Below are 16077 nucleotides of genomic sequence, written 5' to 3'. Positions count from 1 at the left end.
CGACTCCCGAACCTGATTTCTGGATTTTCACATAGCCTAAACATGATATTTTGATAAAAATAAAATATTTTATTAAAACCACCCAGTTTTTATGGTGTTTCAATCGCAACTTAAATGATTGGTGACGACTTCTCACATTTCAAAACATTTTCAAAGAAAAACCCCTAAGTCGTACTAAGTTTTTTTCCGTCCGGACAAAAAATGATGTCGACAGATTAGATATTGATATATTTAATCTAAGTTAACAAAAAAATAAAATTTTGTTGGACTAATTTAACTATTTTCATCTTGATCTGAGCTAACCAAAATTACGAAGTTAGTCCACTATTTATATAGCTCCAATCATTAATGGTTAGAAAAGATGAAAGGTGAAGAGTTGGGATAAATGAAAGGTGGATTCTTTGATAAGACACGTATCTTATAAACCTAACTATTGAAACACGATATTTTTAAGAAGAATAAAATTCCTTTGTTCATTTAAACTGTCTACGTGAAGAAACGTATTCAACAGGTGTCTACAAATACTTTATATGATCTTCATTGAATTTAAGTTTATTTTTCAACAATTCAATTTGATTTAGTGAAACTAAATACAATTGAAAACAAAGTGGATTTAGAACCACCCAGTGATAAGCCGGCTTTCCAAATACAAAGGACGATCACTTGTGATGACCCTGTGATTTTTTATTTAAAATGTTTTATATATAATTTTAGTGATATATTTTATTATGTGTTCGTTTCATTATTATTATTTAAATTATATAACAATAAATATTTAATTAATCTTCAAACCTAGTAAGTCACCACAATCATTGATTAAAACTTCAACCTAAGAGTTGAAAGTGAACACAAATGAAAGGTTTTAATAATGTTGTGATCAAACCAAGTAATTACAAATCTTAAGCATTATAATGACTTGAAAACCACCGTTTTTTCATTAAGCCGCCGTTGCTAACCATATTCAGTATTCAAGTTGAAAATCACACACAAAATATGGAACTGCCGGTTGAAAACGGCTAATATATTAATAGCAAATGTAGCTGTAATATTTAACTTGTGTTAATGTAGGCCGTAAACTTTGACAAATTTCATGATGTTGTTGCCCTCACTGTTTTCACCATCCAAAGGCACCCGAAGTACCTACTGAGGTAAGAATTAGTGTTGTTTAAAATGTGAATTTAAATTAATTGATTTTTCTTTAATTATTAATCAGATTGTTTTTTTTTTACAAAATTAATGATTGATTTTGTTTGAAAATTATTAGTCAAAATGAATAAAATTCGATTAATACGGTTGGTGATTCTCCGCTAAAGCCGGGGAGTAGTAAGCAGAGTTTTGATTCATACCAATTGCCTCCGATCCATCGAAGTGAAAAGAGTGCCATGGAGACTGAAGGGAGGCAATTCTCTGATTTTTACAGAAACTCAAGTGAGGAGATGTTTATTAAGTCGTTAATGGAGACTTCAATCGGGATGCCGGTACCAACTATGGAGATGTTGGGGTTCGAGAATCTTTCCCAGAATTTTCGTGCTGATAGTGAGGAGCTTTTCAGAAGCTGGCTCACCAATGGAATGGCAAGAATCTTTCATGTCGTCACCTTGATTCTTGGGTTTTGCAGGCTGATGTAGTTTATTCTTTTATGATCTGATTGTGTGTTCATAGAACTTCGGCCTCGACAAGCATCCCGGAGTTATATAGTACTTCAAATTTCCGGCAAGTATTTATTCCGATATCTCGTGCCAACTTATAGTTTGACTTACAATTTAATTGGATTGGACTGCAGATTGTCGACCGAGATGACCGGTTTGTCCGGTCAGCAGCAGCCGAGCACTTCGGTTCAAAAGAAGACGAGCAGTGATGTGTTACTTTTGCAGAATTATCCCATCGGGGGAGAAACATCAGGAGAATTCAATCAAAATTCTGTGAGGTAAGTGGTAACAACTATTATCATTTAGAAATCTGGATTCTTTTACATTGTTGTTCATAAATATGATTTACTTGGGGATCATTACTTTTCAGAACTGCAGCGGAAAGAGGATTTCAGGCTAGTAATTTGTACTTAGCCAAGGTTGGTTAGTTTTCATGCAGTTTTTTTACACTTCAACGAGGGTCGACGACCCCACAAATTGGAACCAAAATTTCCAAAACTCGGGACTTGGCGCTCTTTATACCTCTGTCAGTAAACTGGCCAAGTGAAGTATCGCTTCAAAATCTTTTGCCCTAGATTTTTAATTTCCCCCTACAACCCTTCATTTTCTCTCAAGATTCAACTCATCACTCTAGTTTTCTCTCTTCCCAGACAGCTATTTTGTGCCCACCAGTCCCTAACTTAAACGGTTTCGATGGAGGCAGATCTGACGGCAGGGGCGGTGATTCGGATTATAAACAGAGAGGTGCCGACGGAGAGGGATTTAAAACCTCTGCTTCAAGTTATAGAATTGAAAGAGGTTCAAACGGCGTCGAAGAATCAGCAGCAGCAGCAAGAACCGAAAAAGAGCGAGATGTACAGGCTATTGCTCTCTGATGGTTCGTTGAAGCAGCAAGGAATGCTCGCTACCAGTAAGAACGAACTTGTGAAATCCTCAATGTTGCAAGTTGGCTCCGTTATTCAGTTGACTCGGTACATTTGTAACGTAATCCAAGATCGCATGTGTACCGCACTCTCTCCGTTATATATTTTTTTCTTAATTACTGTTGTCGTTTTTTGATGTTCCTTTCTTATGTAAAGAACTTATATTTCATGGGTTTTCAGCTTATAGTTGTCTGGTTCTTGTGTTTTTAGGTGGGTATATATATTCTTATTTTCCTTGTTAATTGATGGTGTTTTGATTGATTTCTTGTATTGTGTTTCTTGTGATTAGTAACTTGATTTATTTCAACGAATCAATTCTACCGTTAAAGATAATCAAGTCTGCAATCTGCAATTTTTGGTCTTGCAGTGTATAATGTTGATTTTTAGTTGGGATGACAATGACTTGTAGTGTGTCATTGGCTCTAATGCTTGGAATTTTGGAGATTTAATCATCGTATATGTCGTATGTACTGCACATTTGCATGTCTAACCATTGATTTGGCTCTTTTCTTATTTAACTTAAAATTACTTTCTCCAAGTAATGACATTTTCTGACTTTACACGCTGATATGCGATTTCTGTCCAGATAAGCTTTTTACTCGAGCTGTGTGGTTTATGTGGCATATGTGCATAGCTTTCTGTGTAAATTGTATTCTTGACCTTATGTTCGATTCCATGCATGCAGGATTGTTATTAGGGGGGTAAACAAGCCGAGTCGAGCTCGAGTATTGCTGAGCTCGACTCGACTCGAAAACTTTGAAATGAAGCTCGACTCGACTCGAAAACTCGCGAGCTTAAAATTTTCAAGCTCGACTCGAATTCGAAATCCTAAACTGAAGCTCGTGAGCAGCTCGAAAAGGTTCGAAATGAAAAAAATTATTAAACTTAACTCGATTGAAGCCTCAAACTCAAACTCGAACATTAACTTTAAATACAAGAAATCTTACTGTATTTTTTTTTATAAAAAAATCAATACATAAATATTAATATTATTAATAATTTATTTCTAAAAAAATAAAATCTTAATATATTATATTTTCGAGCTGCTCACGAGCTTTTCGAGTCGAATATCGAGTAGTTCGTTTTGGCTCGTTAAGAACTCGAGTCGAGTCCATTTGATCCGAGTATTTATCGAGCTTTGATCGAGTCAATCTCGAATAGCTCGCGATCTGTCTCGTCTCATTTACAACCCTAATTGTTATTATTATCGACTTGGAAGTGATATTTGGTAGATATGATATTATTGTGATATTATTGTGATATATGCACCACACGCCACTTTGTCAAAGAGGATGGGTTAACTCTTCCATCGGGCCCAATTACAAGAAATCGAGCCAAACTGTTAAAAGATAAGCTTCAGACTGCAGGATAGGCTTTCATCAGCAAAGGATTATAAGTTCACATTGAGACTAAAGAATTTCAAGAAGGAAACTCATTCATTCTTCCACATAATACTACTTGGGCCTCCATAACCCAAGTTGAAGATAACTCAGGCCTAAATTACAAGATTCATGAATATGACTCTGAAATTAATTTCAAACCCCCTTAAATTACTAAAACCTTGTATAAAGTATCCCTTGCTAGAATACAAAGAATGGATCACTTTTCCTAAGTAGATTTTAGTTATTTAAGTTGTTTGTTATTATATTAGGATCAGACCCAAAGATGGTGATTGTTTGTAATGACAAAACCCTAGAAAAGTCCATCATTTTCACCCTCCATCGCATGCTCGGCTCTCCCTTGCTTCATCATGCATTGTCGCCCCTTCATCTTCTAGAAGTCTCATCTAGACCATCCATCAAACTAGAGGTTTCATCATGCATTCAAAAGCCTTGATTTTATTACAACCATTGAATCAAGAACTTCATCAATGGCCAGTATTCATGCCGCTCATTATAGTACAATTAGGACATATTTTTTTATTTTTTATCCCATACTTAGGCTCTTACTAGGATTCCTCCTCACCTATATAAAGGAGGCTTTCCCTTTATTGTTTCACACATCTTTCCTTTGAATAATAATACAACATTGAGTACGTTTTTGTAAGAGTTGATTGTCTTGTGCCTTCGAAGCATCTTTTCCTTTAAGTTGTTCTAAGTTCTTGAGAGAGAGATCTTCACACTCCGATTTGCTTTCTCATTGCAATTAGGAGGGCTGGTTAGAGCCGTATTGTCGAGTTTACATTTTTATTGCGACTAGGAGGGTTCAGTAGGATATATCCATCTATCTTCCATCTCCATAATTCATCATCTTCCTCCCCCATCATCAAAACCACCATCCTTGTCCCATTCTTAAAGTTTACGTTAAGCATATACCTACTGGGGATACATTTTTAAATCAACTTTTACGAAGATCCGACCGTCAGAATTTTAATCTGTCTTCTTCGTTGCGATCTTTATCTCGTTATCTTTCCAATGAGTATTCATCCATCCAAATCCATCAATAATATCACCCTTGCTGCCCACTATAAGGGGAGTTAACCTAATTCCTTTAGTTTCTTTTATTATCTTATTTACCTTTTTGTCCTTAATTTAAATTATCTTTATTTTATTTTCTTAACCTTATCTTCTTGTCTTAATATCAACCGTCAAAGTCCTAATCCAAACATCTTGTTGCTGCCCGCATCATTCACTCATCCTCTCGTTCTTTGATCGAGTCTAGAGCTTTCTAGGTTCCATCCCTCAACGAAGAGGAACGATCATCCTCCGCTTCCGTTTCTCTATCATATTGGGAACCAGTACTAGCACCAAGATCTTCCAGGCAGGCTCACACATGTTCCTACTTATCAACCTGGGGCAGTGATGGCACAAACCAACTCTTTAGGAGGAAGTTCTGTTGGTCTGAGCTTGGCTGGGGTCAGTGTGCAACATCCTAGAATGAATCAATGGCACGGTAGTTCTCATTTGAATGAATCTGAACAGATAAAAAGTCATGCTGCAAATGCACCACCCTTTAATCTTAAAGCAGATCCTTCTGCTGGTTTTCCTGGACCATATGGTGTTCAGAGTACAGGTTTCAATAATCCTAGGCCGGTAACTTCACGTCATCTAAGCAACTCTAACTTCCAATCAATACCTACGTATCAGCAGCCATCCCCAATGTACACTAACAGAGGGCCAGTAGTCAATAATGAAGCATCACCCAGGATTATCCCAGTTTCTGCTCTGAATCCATATCAGGGCCGGTGGACAATAAAGGCCAGAGTAACAAAGGGAGAACTTAGGCGCTATAATAATGATCGAGGTGAAGGTAAAGTTTTCTCGTTTGACCTTCTTGATTCTGATGGTGGGGAAATACGGGTGACTTGTTTTAATGCGGTAGTTGACCAATTCTATAGCCAGATTGAAGCTGGTAAGATTTATTTGATTTCTAGGGGAAGTCTAAAACCTGCTCAGAAGGCATTTAATCACCTTAATGATGAGCATGAAATATTTCTTGATAGCACATCAACAATACAGCATTGTTATGAGGATGACAACAGAATTCCACGACAGCAATTTAATTTCCGTACCACTAGTGATACTGAAAGTATGGAGAGCAATACCATGGTGGATACAATTGGTGTGGTATCATTTATCAGTCCTGCTGCTTCAATAATGAGAAAGAATGGTATGGAAACTCAGAAGAGAACCCTTCATTTGAAGGACATGTCTGGCCGAAGTGTTGAATTAACTCTATGGAGATCTTGTTGCAATGCTGAAGGACAAAAGCTCCAATATTTGTGCGATTCTGGAGAGTTTCCAGTTCTATCTCTACAACCCAGTTATTTATCGATCCTGATTTTCCCGAGGCTCACAGGTTAAAGGAGTGGTTTGTTAGTAAGGGGAGGAACACTCTTGTATCTATTTCCAGGGAAACATCAACTGTGACTAGAGAAGATAATAGAAAAACTCTCACAAATCAAAGATGAGAAGCTAGGAACTTCTGAGAAGCCGGATTGGATTACAGTAGTAACAAGGATTGCATACATCAAGTTGGACAATTTTTGCTATACAGCTTCTTCTATCATGAATGGGGATCGTCAATGCAACAAAAAGGTTACAAATAATGGAGATGGGAAGTGGTGGTGTGATAAATGCGATAGGGCAGTAGACGAATGTGATTATAGGTATATAATTCAGTTCCAGATACAGGATCATACAGGCCTAATATGGGCGACTGCTTTTCAGGAATCTGGTCAGGATCTATTGGGGTGCCTGCAAAAGATTTGTACCATTCAAGGTGTGAAAACCAAGATGATGAAAAATTTATGGAAATCACACGTCAAGTCATGTTTAATAAATATATATTCAAGTTGAAAGTAAAGGAGGAAATTTTTAGTGATGAACAGCGTGTGAAATCAACAGTGGTGAAAGTAGGGAAAAAAATTTCATCGGAATCAACATACCTTTTGGATATGATCAAGAAGATTAAAACGAATGATTTTGGTCCTTTTGCGTCAAAGGCAGAGTTTAGCAGTCCTAATCCTGGTCCGGAGTATGCAGGTGTTGGGATTGATGGAAGCAGAGGAATCGCACCAACAACTGCTAGTAGAGAATATGGGTTGCCGGTAAACCAAGGGGGTCAATATTGAAAGAATTAAAGTGGTTTTGGGCTTAGAGAAACTGCTTCAAGCATGACTGTATTCTGTAATAGTTGTGGTGTAACTGGTCATAGCTCTACAAATTGTCCTACCGTCATGAATGGTCCAGTACAGTTCATTGATAGGGACTATTCTGATAGAATGTATTCTGGGGCAAGTGTTGGCCGTGGTTCTGGAGAATGCTTTAAATGCCATCAAACCGGACGTTGTGCCAGAGACTGCCCAAACTCTGGCTAAATTTCTTTTAAATAATGGCTAAATTTGCCATCTGTTTTAGCTGAAAATTGAAACTTCTCATATTTTTATTTTGAGATCTAATTCATGGCTTCACAAGCTAATCATTAAGGTAAACACGGAACCTCACAACACCTTATTTCAAAGGTTAAACTAAATATATAGTCATCCGATTATTCTTGCAGTTTCATTTTGGTCACCTAACTATTTTTATTTTCAAATTATTACTAAATTTACATTTGTCACCCGTGTTTAAAAATTAATGGTTGGACTGAAGTGTCATAATAAGATAATACCACATCATCAATGAAAAAAATAAAAAAAAATACCACATCAATAGTTATGTTTATTTTTTAATGGTGGATGACCAAAACGGAAAAAAATATAAGTTTAGTGATAATTTTAAAAAATACAGTTATGTGATCAAAACAAAATTATGTGGACACTTAGGTGACTAAATATGTAGTTTACCCTATTTAAAAAAGTTTGAGTTCTTTTTACCTAGATAATATAAAAATTAGCCTCACCTTACTAAAATGATCAGTTTAACATATATTCCTTTTTAGAGCATTTTCAACCAACAACGTTTTATTTTAAGGTAAAAAATCCTAATATTTGATAGAATAGTCAATGAGGCCCTTATTCTTTTTTTTCCTGAATCATTTGGCCCTCAGTATTTTATTTTAAGGTCAAAAGACCCTTATTTTAAAGTGTTAATCATATATTAACTGACGATCTTCATCTAAATTTGGACTTTTTACCTTAAAATGAAAATGAGGCTAATTTTGGGATTATGCCTTTTGCCTATATGTGTTTATTTTTATAAGTTTGTGCTGTGCACTCCGCAACTCACATCTCTCATTGGGTTTTAGTGCAAGTCTCTGTATCAGAGTCTTAACCGCTATTTGACAAAAAGAGATTATCTTTTTGCACTTAAGAAAAATGTTGGAGGTATCCTTTTTCTTTTCCATTTTGGGCAGGAAATCCATAGTTTCCCTATTACCTTTTTGACTCAGTGAGAGAGAGTATGGGACCATGTTATGATCTGAGTTTGGTACGAGTTGGGTCCCCTATTTATCATGTGAAAGATATAAAGCCAGAGTGACGTGCACAGTTTTATGTGTCGGTGGTATTTGGCATTAGACCTCGAGTATTACAGCTTTCAGAGTCTTGTATTTATGGTCTGGAATGCTACCAAGATCTGAATTAAATTTAATTTTTTTCCATTACTTAGATCTTTCCTAAAAAGCTAATATTTGTTTCATCATTACCTGCACCTCATGTTATATATTAATGGAGTTTCTTTGAAGCTTTTGCACAAGGATTTGTTCAAACGAAATCCATTTACTTGTTCCTCTCTTTACCTAAGGAGAATCAAAATTGATATGCAAAGACAGTTTCTCGGTTGATTTCTTTCTGTTTTGACTGACTGGTGCCTTTTGAATTGCAGTAAGTAATTGTTTTTGAAACCATGAAGCCTAATGAAGGAAAATATCATGCACAGCCCGATAAATCTTTCAGATTGTCTCTGCAACGTTACTGATTCTTGTGCTTTGTGGATTTTCTTTCTATCTTGGTGGAATCTTCTGTTCCGAGAAAATTCGGTTGGAGGGCAATATAGTGCAGAATGTTTCCAAGACTGTTTCTTCTCGAAACGAGCCTGCTGTAAACCCCCTTCGAATCGAATCGGCTGCTTTCCCGGAATGCAGCATTGATTATCAGGATTACACTCCATGCACTGATCCCAGGGTAACACACACGAGTGTTCATTTAATGATGTTTAGGCTGGTTATGATAGATTACAAAATATTCTCCAAATATTTTGTATTTACTATTGTATATTTAGTTGCCTAAGTTATAGCCTAATTCCTAATTACAAAATATTCTCCAAATATTTTGTATTTACTATTGTATATTTAGTTGCCTAAGTTATAGCCTAATTCCTAAATTATAGCCTAATGGTTAGGATTGTATCTACTAATGACGGTGTATATATTGAATCCCTGTGGTAATGAAAAAGGCACGGAATTACATTCTTTCATGGTATCAGCTACGGTTGATCTATCCTAGCTTCTGCAACCCTATTTTTTTCTCTTCCTCTTCTTCTCTGTCTTCTGTCCTTCCGTCTGATATGGCTCCCACATCATCTTCCTCATCCTTTCACCCTGCTCTTGCTGTTTCTAACATCAAGACACATGTTCCCATCACTCTTGAGATGGAGAACGTCCAATATACAAATTGGGCAGAGTTATTCAAGGTCCATTGTCGATCTCACAAGGTTCTTCATCATATTATCCCACCGAAATCTAAGGACGGGGAGGCCACAGAGCCGACCATCTTTAGTCAGGAAGAACAAGAGTTGTGGGATACGTTGGATGCTGCTGTGGTTCAGTGGATTTATTCCACAATTTCGACAGATCTTTTGAATACCGTTATTGAAGCCGATGTTTCTGCCATGACTCTATGGAATCGTCTTCGCGATTTGTTTCAGGATAATGAGAACTCTCGTGCTGTTTCCTTGGAACACGAGTTCAACAACACCTACTTGAAGGATTTCTCCTCGGTTTCTGTATATTGCCAGCACCTCAAAACACTTTCCGACCAACTCAAGAATGTGGGTGCTCCGGTTTCGAACAATCGTCTTGTTCTTCGCATGGTGGGTGGTCTTACACCGGCTTACAAGGGAGTTGCTTCGGCTATTCGCCACAAAAAGGTACTACCACCTTTTTATGAAGTTCGATCGATGTTGGCCTTAGAAGAAACCAGCATGAAGGAGGCGACGGCTGATGATGCGATGATGGTGACTAATCATGACACTGATGAGATTTCTAATCATCCTCCTCCAGGTCGTGCACGTGGGAAACAGAACAAGCACCGCAACAACAACAAAAACCGCAAACCTACTAGTAGTGGAGTTCAGACGCCGGGTGTTGGACGTGGTGGCAACCGTGGAGGTGGTCCGAACTTGGGCGGTGGTCAGCAGGGTCCGATGCAACCAACATGGGCTATGCCTCCTTGGTGGACATGGATGCAACCACCTTGGGTCATGCCTCCTTGTCCATATCCGACTCAACCTTGGGGTAGGCAAGTTGGACCACGACAACCTGGTATTCTAGGAGCACGACCTCAGCAGCAGCAAGCCTATACTACAGCGTCCGAGTGGGCTCCTACGGATATTGAGTCCGCCATGCACACCATGTCTCTCTCTCAATCGGATCCAAACTGGTATATGGATACTGGGGCGACGTCTCATATGACATCAACACAAGGTAATCTCTCGTCTTATGTTAATATGAGCAAAGATAATGGTGTTACTGTTGGTAGTGGTCAGTCAATTCCAATTCATGGTTACGGTCATACCGTATTACCTTCCCCGAACCCACCTTTGTCTCTCAAACATGTCCTGCATACTCCGAATCTTATTAAAAATTTAGTGTCTGTTCGGAAATTTACAACTGATAATAATGTGTCAGTGGTGTTTGATCCTTGTGGGTTTTCCGTGCATGATTTACAGACGGGGAGACGTCTAATGAGATGTGATAGTACCAGCTCTCTCTACCCAATCACTCCCACTAGACCGCATCCAGCCTCCTCTCATACTGTTTTGCTTGCTTCAACGCTTTGGCATGACCGTTTAGGTCACCCGGGCGACTCCATTTTATCCATTCTTCAGCAAAATAAACTGATTGCTTGTTATAGTCCATCTAAGTCTACTACTTGTCAATCTTGTGTACTGGGAAAACATATTCGGTTGCCTTTTGTTCTTTCATCTTCTCAAACTTTCATGCCTTTTGATATTATTCATAGTGATATTTGGACTTCTCCGATTTTGAGTTCTTCGGGACATCGTTATTATGTGCTTTTTTTGGATGATTATTCGAAATTCTTGTGGACTTTTCCCATCGCTAATAAATCACAAGTATTCTCCATTTTTATAAATTCCAAGCTCATATTCGTACCCAGTTTGAACGAGATATCAAAACCATACAATGTGATAATGGGGGAGAGTTTGATAATGCCTCTTTTCGGCAATTCTGTGAGTCCCATGGCATTTCTTTTCGTTTCTCCTGCCCTTATGCCTCCTCACAAAACGGGAAGGCCGAATGAAAAATAAGATCCATTAATAATATCTTGCGCACACTACTTATTCATGCCTCTTTGCCACACTCTTTTTGGCATCATGCGCTTCATATGACAACCCATCTTTTGAATATTCTTCCCAGTACACTACTAGCTGATGCGTCTCCTCTACAAATTTTATACCACCGGGTTCCCTCTTATTCTCACATTCGGGTTTTTGGGTGCTTGTGTTATCCTCTTATTCCATCCACGACTATTCACAAATTACAAGCTCGATCCACTCCCTGTGTTTTCTTGGGTTATCCCGATAATCATCGAGGGTATAAATGTTTTGATTTATCCAACAATAAAATCATAATCTGTCGGCATGTACAATTTGATGAAATTATCTTCCCTTTTACCAAAGTCCATCAACCTAGTACAAGTGATTATGATTTTTTGAATGATGGCGTGTCGCCGTATCTTCTTCATCAAAACCAACCACAACAGACTCCACTTTCTTCTCCTACGACCCAACCAGTCATGTCTCCTCCAAACCCTTCACCAATTCGGCCCAGACCGCCCCCTGTTCCATTCGAACGCCCTGTCACCCGCAGCCAGCATGGTATCTTTAAGCCAAAAACTATATTTGACCCATCCGAGGCCCATACTATCACGGTTACGAGATCTCCTCTCCCACGTAACCCTGTGGTTGCACTTCGTGACCCGAATTGGAAGTTGGCTATGACTGACGAATATGATGCTCTTATTAAAAATAAGACGTTGGATTTGGTACCCCGTCCTCCTGGAGTTAATGTCATTCGTTCTATGTGGATTTTTACTCATAAAATAAAGTCTGATGGTTCGTTTGAGAGGCATAAGGCCCGTCTTGTAGGTGATGGTAAAACTCAGCGTGTTGGTATTGATTGTGGAGAGACTTTCAGTCCGGTAGTGAAGCCAGCAACAATTCGTAATGTGCTTAGTCTTGCCCTGTCGAAACAATGGTTGATTCACCAGTTAGATGTAAGCAATGCTTTTTTGCATGGTGACCTCAAGGGTTTATATGCACCAACCTATGGGATTTCGAGATCAAGTGCATCCTGATTATGTCTGTTTATTGCGTAAATCTCTCTATGGGCTCAAACAAGCCCCTCGGGCATGGTACAAGAGGTTTGCTAATTTTGTTTCTTCCATTGGTTTCTCTAACAGTAAATCAGATACTTCCTTATTTATTTACAAACACGGGTCGGATATGGCATACCTACTGCTTTACGTTGATGACATTATTCTGACGGCGTCTTCTGAGCATCTTCGCAAGTCTATAATGGCTCGTCTCAACTCTGAGTTTGCTATGAAGGATTTGGGTTTCTTGAACTATTTTCTCGGTATCAGTGTGACTCGACACAAGGGTGGGTTGTTTTTATCACAACAAAAATACGCTGAGGACATCATTGATCGAGCAGGCATGTATTCTTGTAAGCCCAGTCAGACTCCAGTTGATACCAAGCCGAAGGTGAGTGCCAACAGCGGTGCACGATATGCTGATCCAACTCAGTACCGCAGCCTTGCGGGAGCCCTGCAATATCTCACTTTTACGCGGCCGGATATTTCCTATGCAGTTCAGCATATTTGTCTCCATATGCATGACCCTCGGGATGAACATATGAACGCTCTCAAGCGTATCATCCGGTATATCCAAGGTACTCTTCATCTTGGTTTACATATTTCTCCTTCCTCCATTACTGATCTTGTCTCTTATACGGATGCGGATTGGGGAGGCTGTCCCGATACTCGACGATCCACCTCCGGGTATTGTGTTTTTTTTGGGTGACAATTTGATCTCATGGTCGTCCAAACGACAACCTACGCTTTCCCGATCAAGTGCCGAGGCAGAATACAGGGGAGTTGCCAACGTTGTCTCGGAGTCTTGTTGGCTTCGTAATCTTCTTCTCGAACTCAACTGTCCCATCCGTAAAGCAACAATGGTTTACTGCGACAATGTGAGTGCTATCTATCTTTCTGGAAATCCCATTCAACACCAGCGTACGAAGCACATTGAAATGGATATTCATTTTGTTCGAGAAAAAGTTACGCGGGGTGAGGTTCGTGTTCGTCATGTGCCGTCTAGGTACCAGATTGCGGATATTTTCACTAAGGGATTGCCCCTTATATTGTTTGACGATTTCCGGACCAGTCTTAACGTTCGAGATCCTCCCGTTTCGACTGCGGGGGAGTGATAGATTACAAAATATTCTCCAAATATTTTGTATTTACTATTGTATATTTAGTTGCCTAAGTTATAGCCTAATTCCTAATTACAAAATATTCTCCAAATATTTTGTATTTACTATTGTATATTTAGTTGCCTAAGTTATAGCCTAATTCCTAAATTATAGCCTAATGGTTAGGATTGTATCTACTAATGACTGTGTATATATTGAATCCCTGTGGTAATGAAAAAGGCACGGAATTACATTCTTTCAGGTTAGTGTTAGATTTGCTGTGCTGATGAGTTTATTGATTGTCACAGAGGTGGAGGAAGTACAGTTCGCATCGGCTTACGTTCTTGGAATGTCACTGCCCTCCGATGTTAGAGAGGAAGCAATGCTTGGTTCCACCTCCTGATGGCTATAAGCCACCAATCAGATGGCCGAAGAGTCACGATTAATGTTGGTACAGGTACTAATATAGCTTGTTTTTAGCTATGCCAATTTATGTCGAGTGGATCGAGTGGCTTCGTCTTTAGTTTACATGGTACTAACATGTTGTTGTGATTTCAGGAATGTGCCGTGTAATTGGATCAATAAGCAGAAGTCTAATCAGAACTGGTTGAGGAAACAAGGGGAGAAATTCATGTTCCCTGGTGGTGGCACTATGTTCCCTAGAGGAGTTAGGTTATATATATATATATATATATATATATTTGCTTTGCTCCCTAAGGCTACTAGAGAATTATAGGTGGCAGTGCCAGTAGTGCAAATGGAATAAGTTGGACCCTAACATAAAATTTTGTATTGATCCCTGGAAATCACTATTTTATTAGGGATAAACATATGATCAAGTCGAGTCAAAAAAAATTATCGCACAAAAGTTTGACTTGATTCTATTTGATTCAAAAGAATTGGAAGCAAATTTTTAATTATATAATAAGACTTAAATAACTCAATTTTTTTAATAATTAGTGAATTAATTTTTAAATTATAGTTAAGTGCATCAATTCGTATGATACATGCATATCACATATAAAAAATACGAATATATATATATATATATAACCGTTTAAATTATAATCGAGTAATATAATAAAATTATAAATATTTATAATTAAATTTAAACAAAAACTTGAACATTTCAACTTGATTTAAATTTCATAAATTCAACTCTAGAAAAAGGTTCAAATAAAAGTTGAGCTATAAAATGAGATTCACCCATTCAACTAGTTTATATTTTTTTAACTCGATTCAATCAAATGTTCATATTCAACAATAAATGGTTCTTAAGAATAGAAGTGCATTTTTATGTAAAAGTAACGAATTTAAAAATTCTAAAAAATAAATTATTAATATATAATATTAAAAATTAAAAATTAAAAATTAAAAAAAAATTGAAATTTTTAAAGGATAACCGTTGGTATCTATCCCTTGGATCCATTCATTGTGTGTGCAATGAATTTCCATGAAGTGGTCCAGTGGCGCGCTCCCAGGCGCCAATTCTCTAGCAACTCCTGATGCGGAAGCACATGAGAATGACGAAATTGTTGGACCGCTTAGTAGTGCATTTTGTTGGGATCAGGATCAGCATATTTTAGCGTCCTCGAAAACCGGGTGCTGCTAGACAAAAGAGTTAATTGCAGAAATTTTGAAGGGACTAAACCCGGAATGTTCCATTCCCAGCCGGTAAGTTTGTAAATGATATATTGACGTGTAACGTGGGATATCTTAATTACGACAGCTTTAACATATGGTGTAACGTGGGATATCTTAATTACGATGGTCTTAATTTATAAATAAGAAAATATTTTATCAAAAATATTATTATTTTTTAATATTTTTGGTAAAACGCTACTTAAAATATTATTTTTTCTATCGAAAATGATAATATTGGACGCTACCTAAAATGTTTAATATTTTCGGTAAAGTGTTACCTAAAACATTATTTTTTTCTATAAAAAATATTAATATTAGGCTTTACCAGAAATTAGTTAACGAAAATAACATTTTTGATAAAAAATAATATTTTAAGTAGTATTTTACCAGAAATATTATACAAATAATAACATTTCTAATAGATTTTTTTTATTAATTATATATTAAAATTATCGTACATCATAACTACCCGTGTCCACCTAGCTAAAATACTTAGTCGGACAGGTGGCTCCAATTTACGTGTAAATCACCATTCAACAACGCACTTCGAATATTCCACAAATAAAATAAATATATTGAATTCACCCAGTAATTTTAATAGTAAAAAAGATATTATATCTTTTTAAGGATTTTAAATTTAAATAATTAAATTTATATAATATATATTTATTTTTTCAAGTATATACATTTTTATGAGAATATACATTATTTATAATTAGAATATTTATAAACAAATATTATTTTATTACTCCTTAAAAAAATAA

The 16077-nt window shown here is 37.2% G+C and overlaps 1 long non-coding RNA gene and 2 pseudogenes across 1 annotated transcript; all 3 read left to right on the top strand.

Moving 5' to 3' along the window:
• The window catches only part of LOC120215735, a 28222-nt pseudogene extending 25819 nt beyond the window's left edge, over window positions 1–2403 (top strand).
• On the top strand, window positions 1301–7391 carry LOC120215893 (annotated as a pseudogene).
• A 1265-nt stretch (window positions 7392–8656) lies between these two features.
• Window positions 8657–14338, top strand: LOC120215864. Its single transcript, XR_005524995.1, has 3 exons — window positions 8657–9137; window positions 13978–14126; window positions 14228–14338. It is a non-coding gene; the product is annotated as an uncharacterized LOC120215864 (long non-coding RNA).
• The last annotated feature ends 1739 nt before the right edge of the window (window positions 14339–16077 follow it).

The sequence above is a fragment of the Hibiscus syriacus genome, unplaced genomic scaffold (genome assembly GCF_006381635.1).
Source record: "Hibiscus syriacus cultivar Baekdansim isolate YM2019G1 unplaced genomic scaffold, ASM638163v2 tig00110156_pilon, whole genome shotgun sequence".
NCBI lineage: Eukaryota > Viridiplantae > Streptophyta > Magnoliopsida > Malvales > Malvaceae > Hibiscus > Hibiscus syriacus.
The sequence above is the reverse complement of the archived record's forward strand: the minus strand, read 5'-3'. Positions and strand labels throughout refer to the sequence as shown.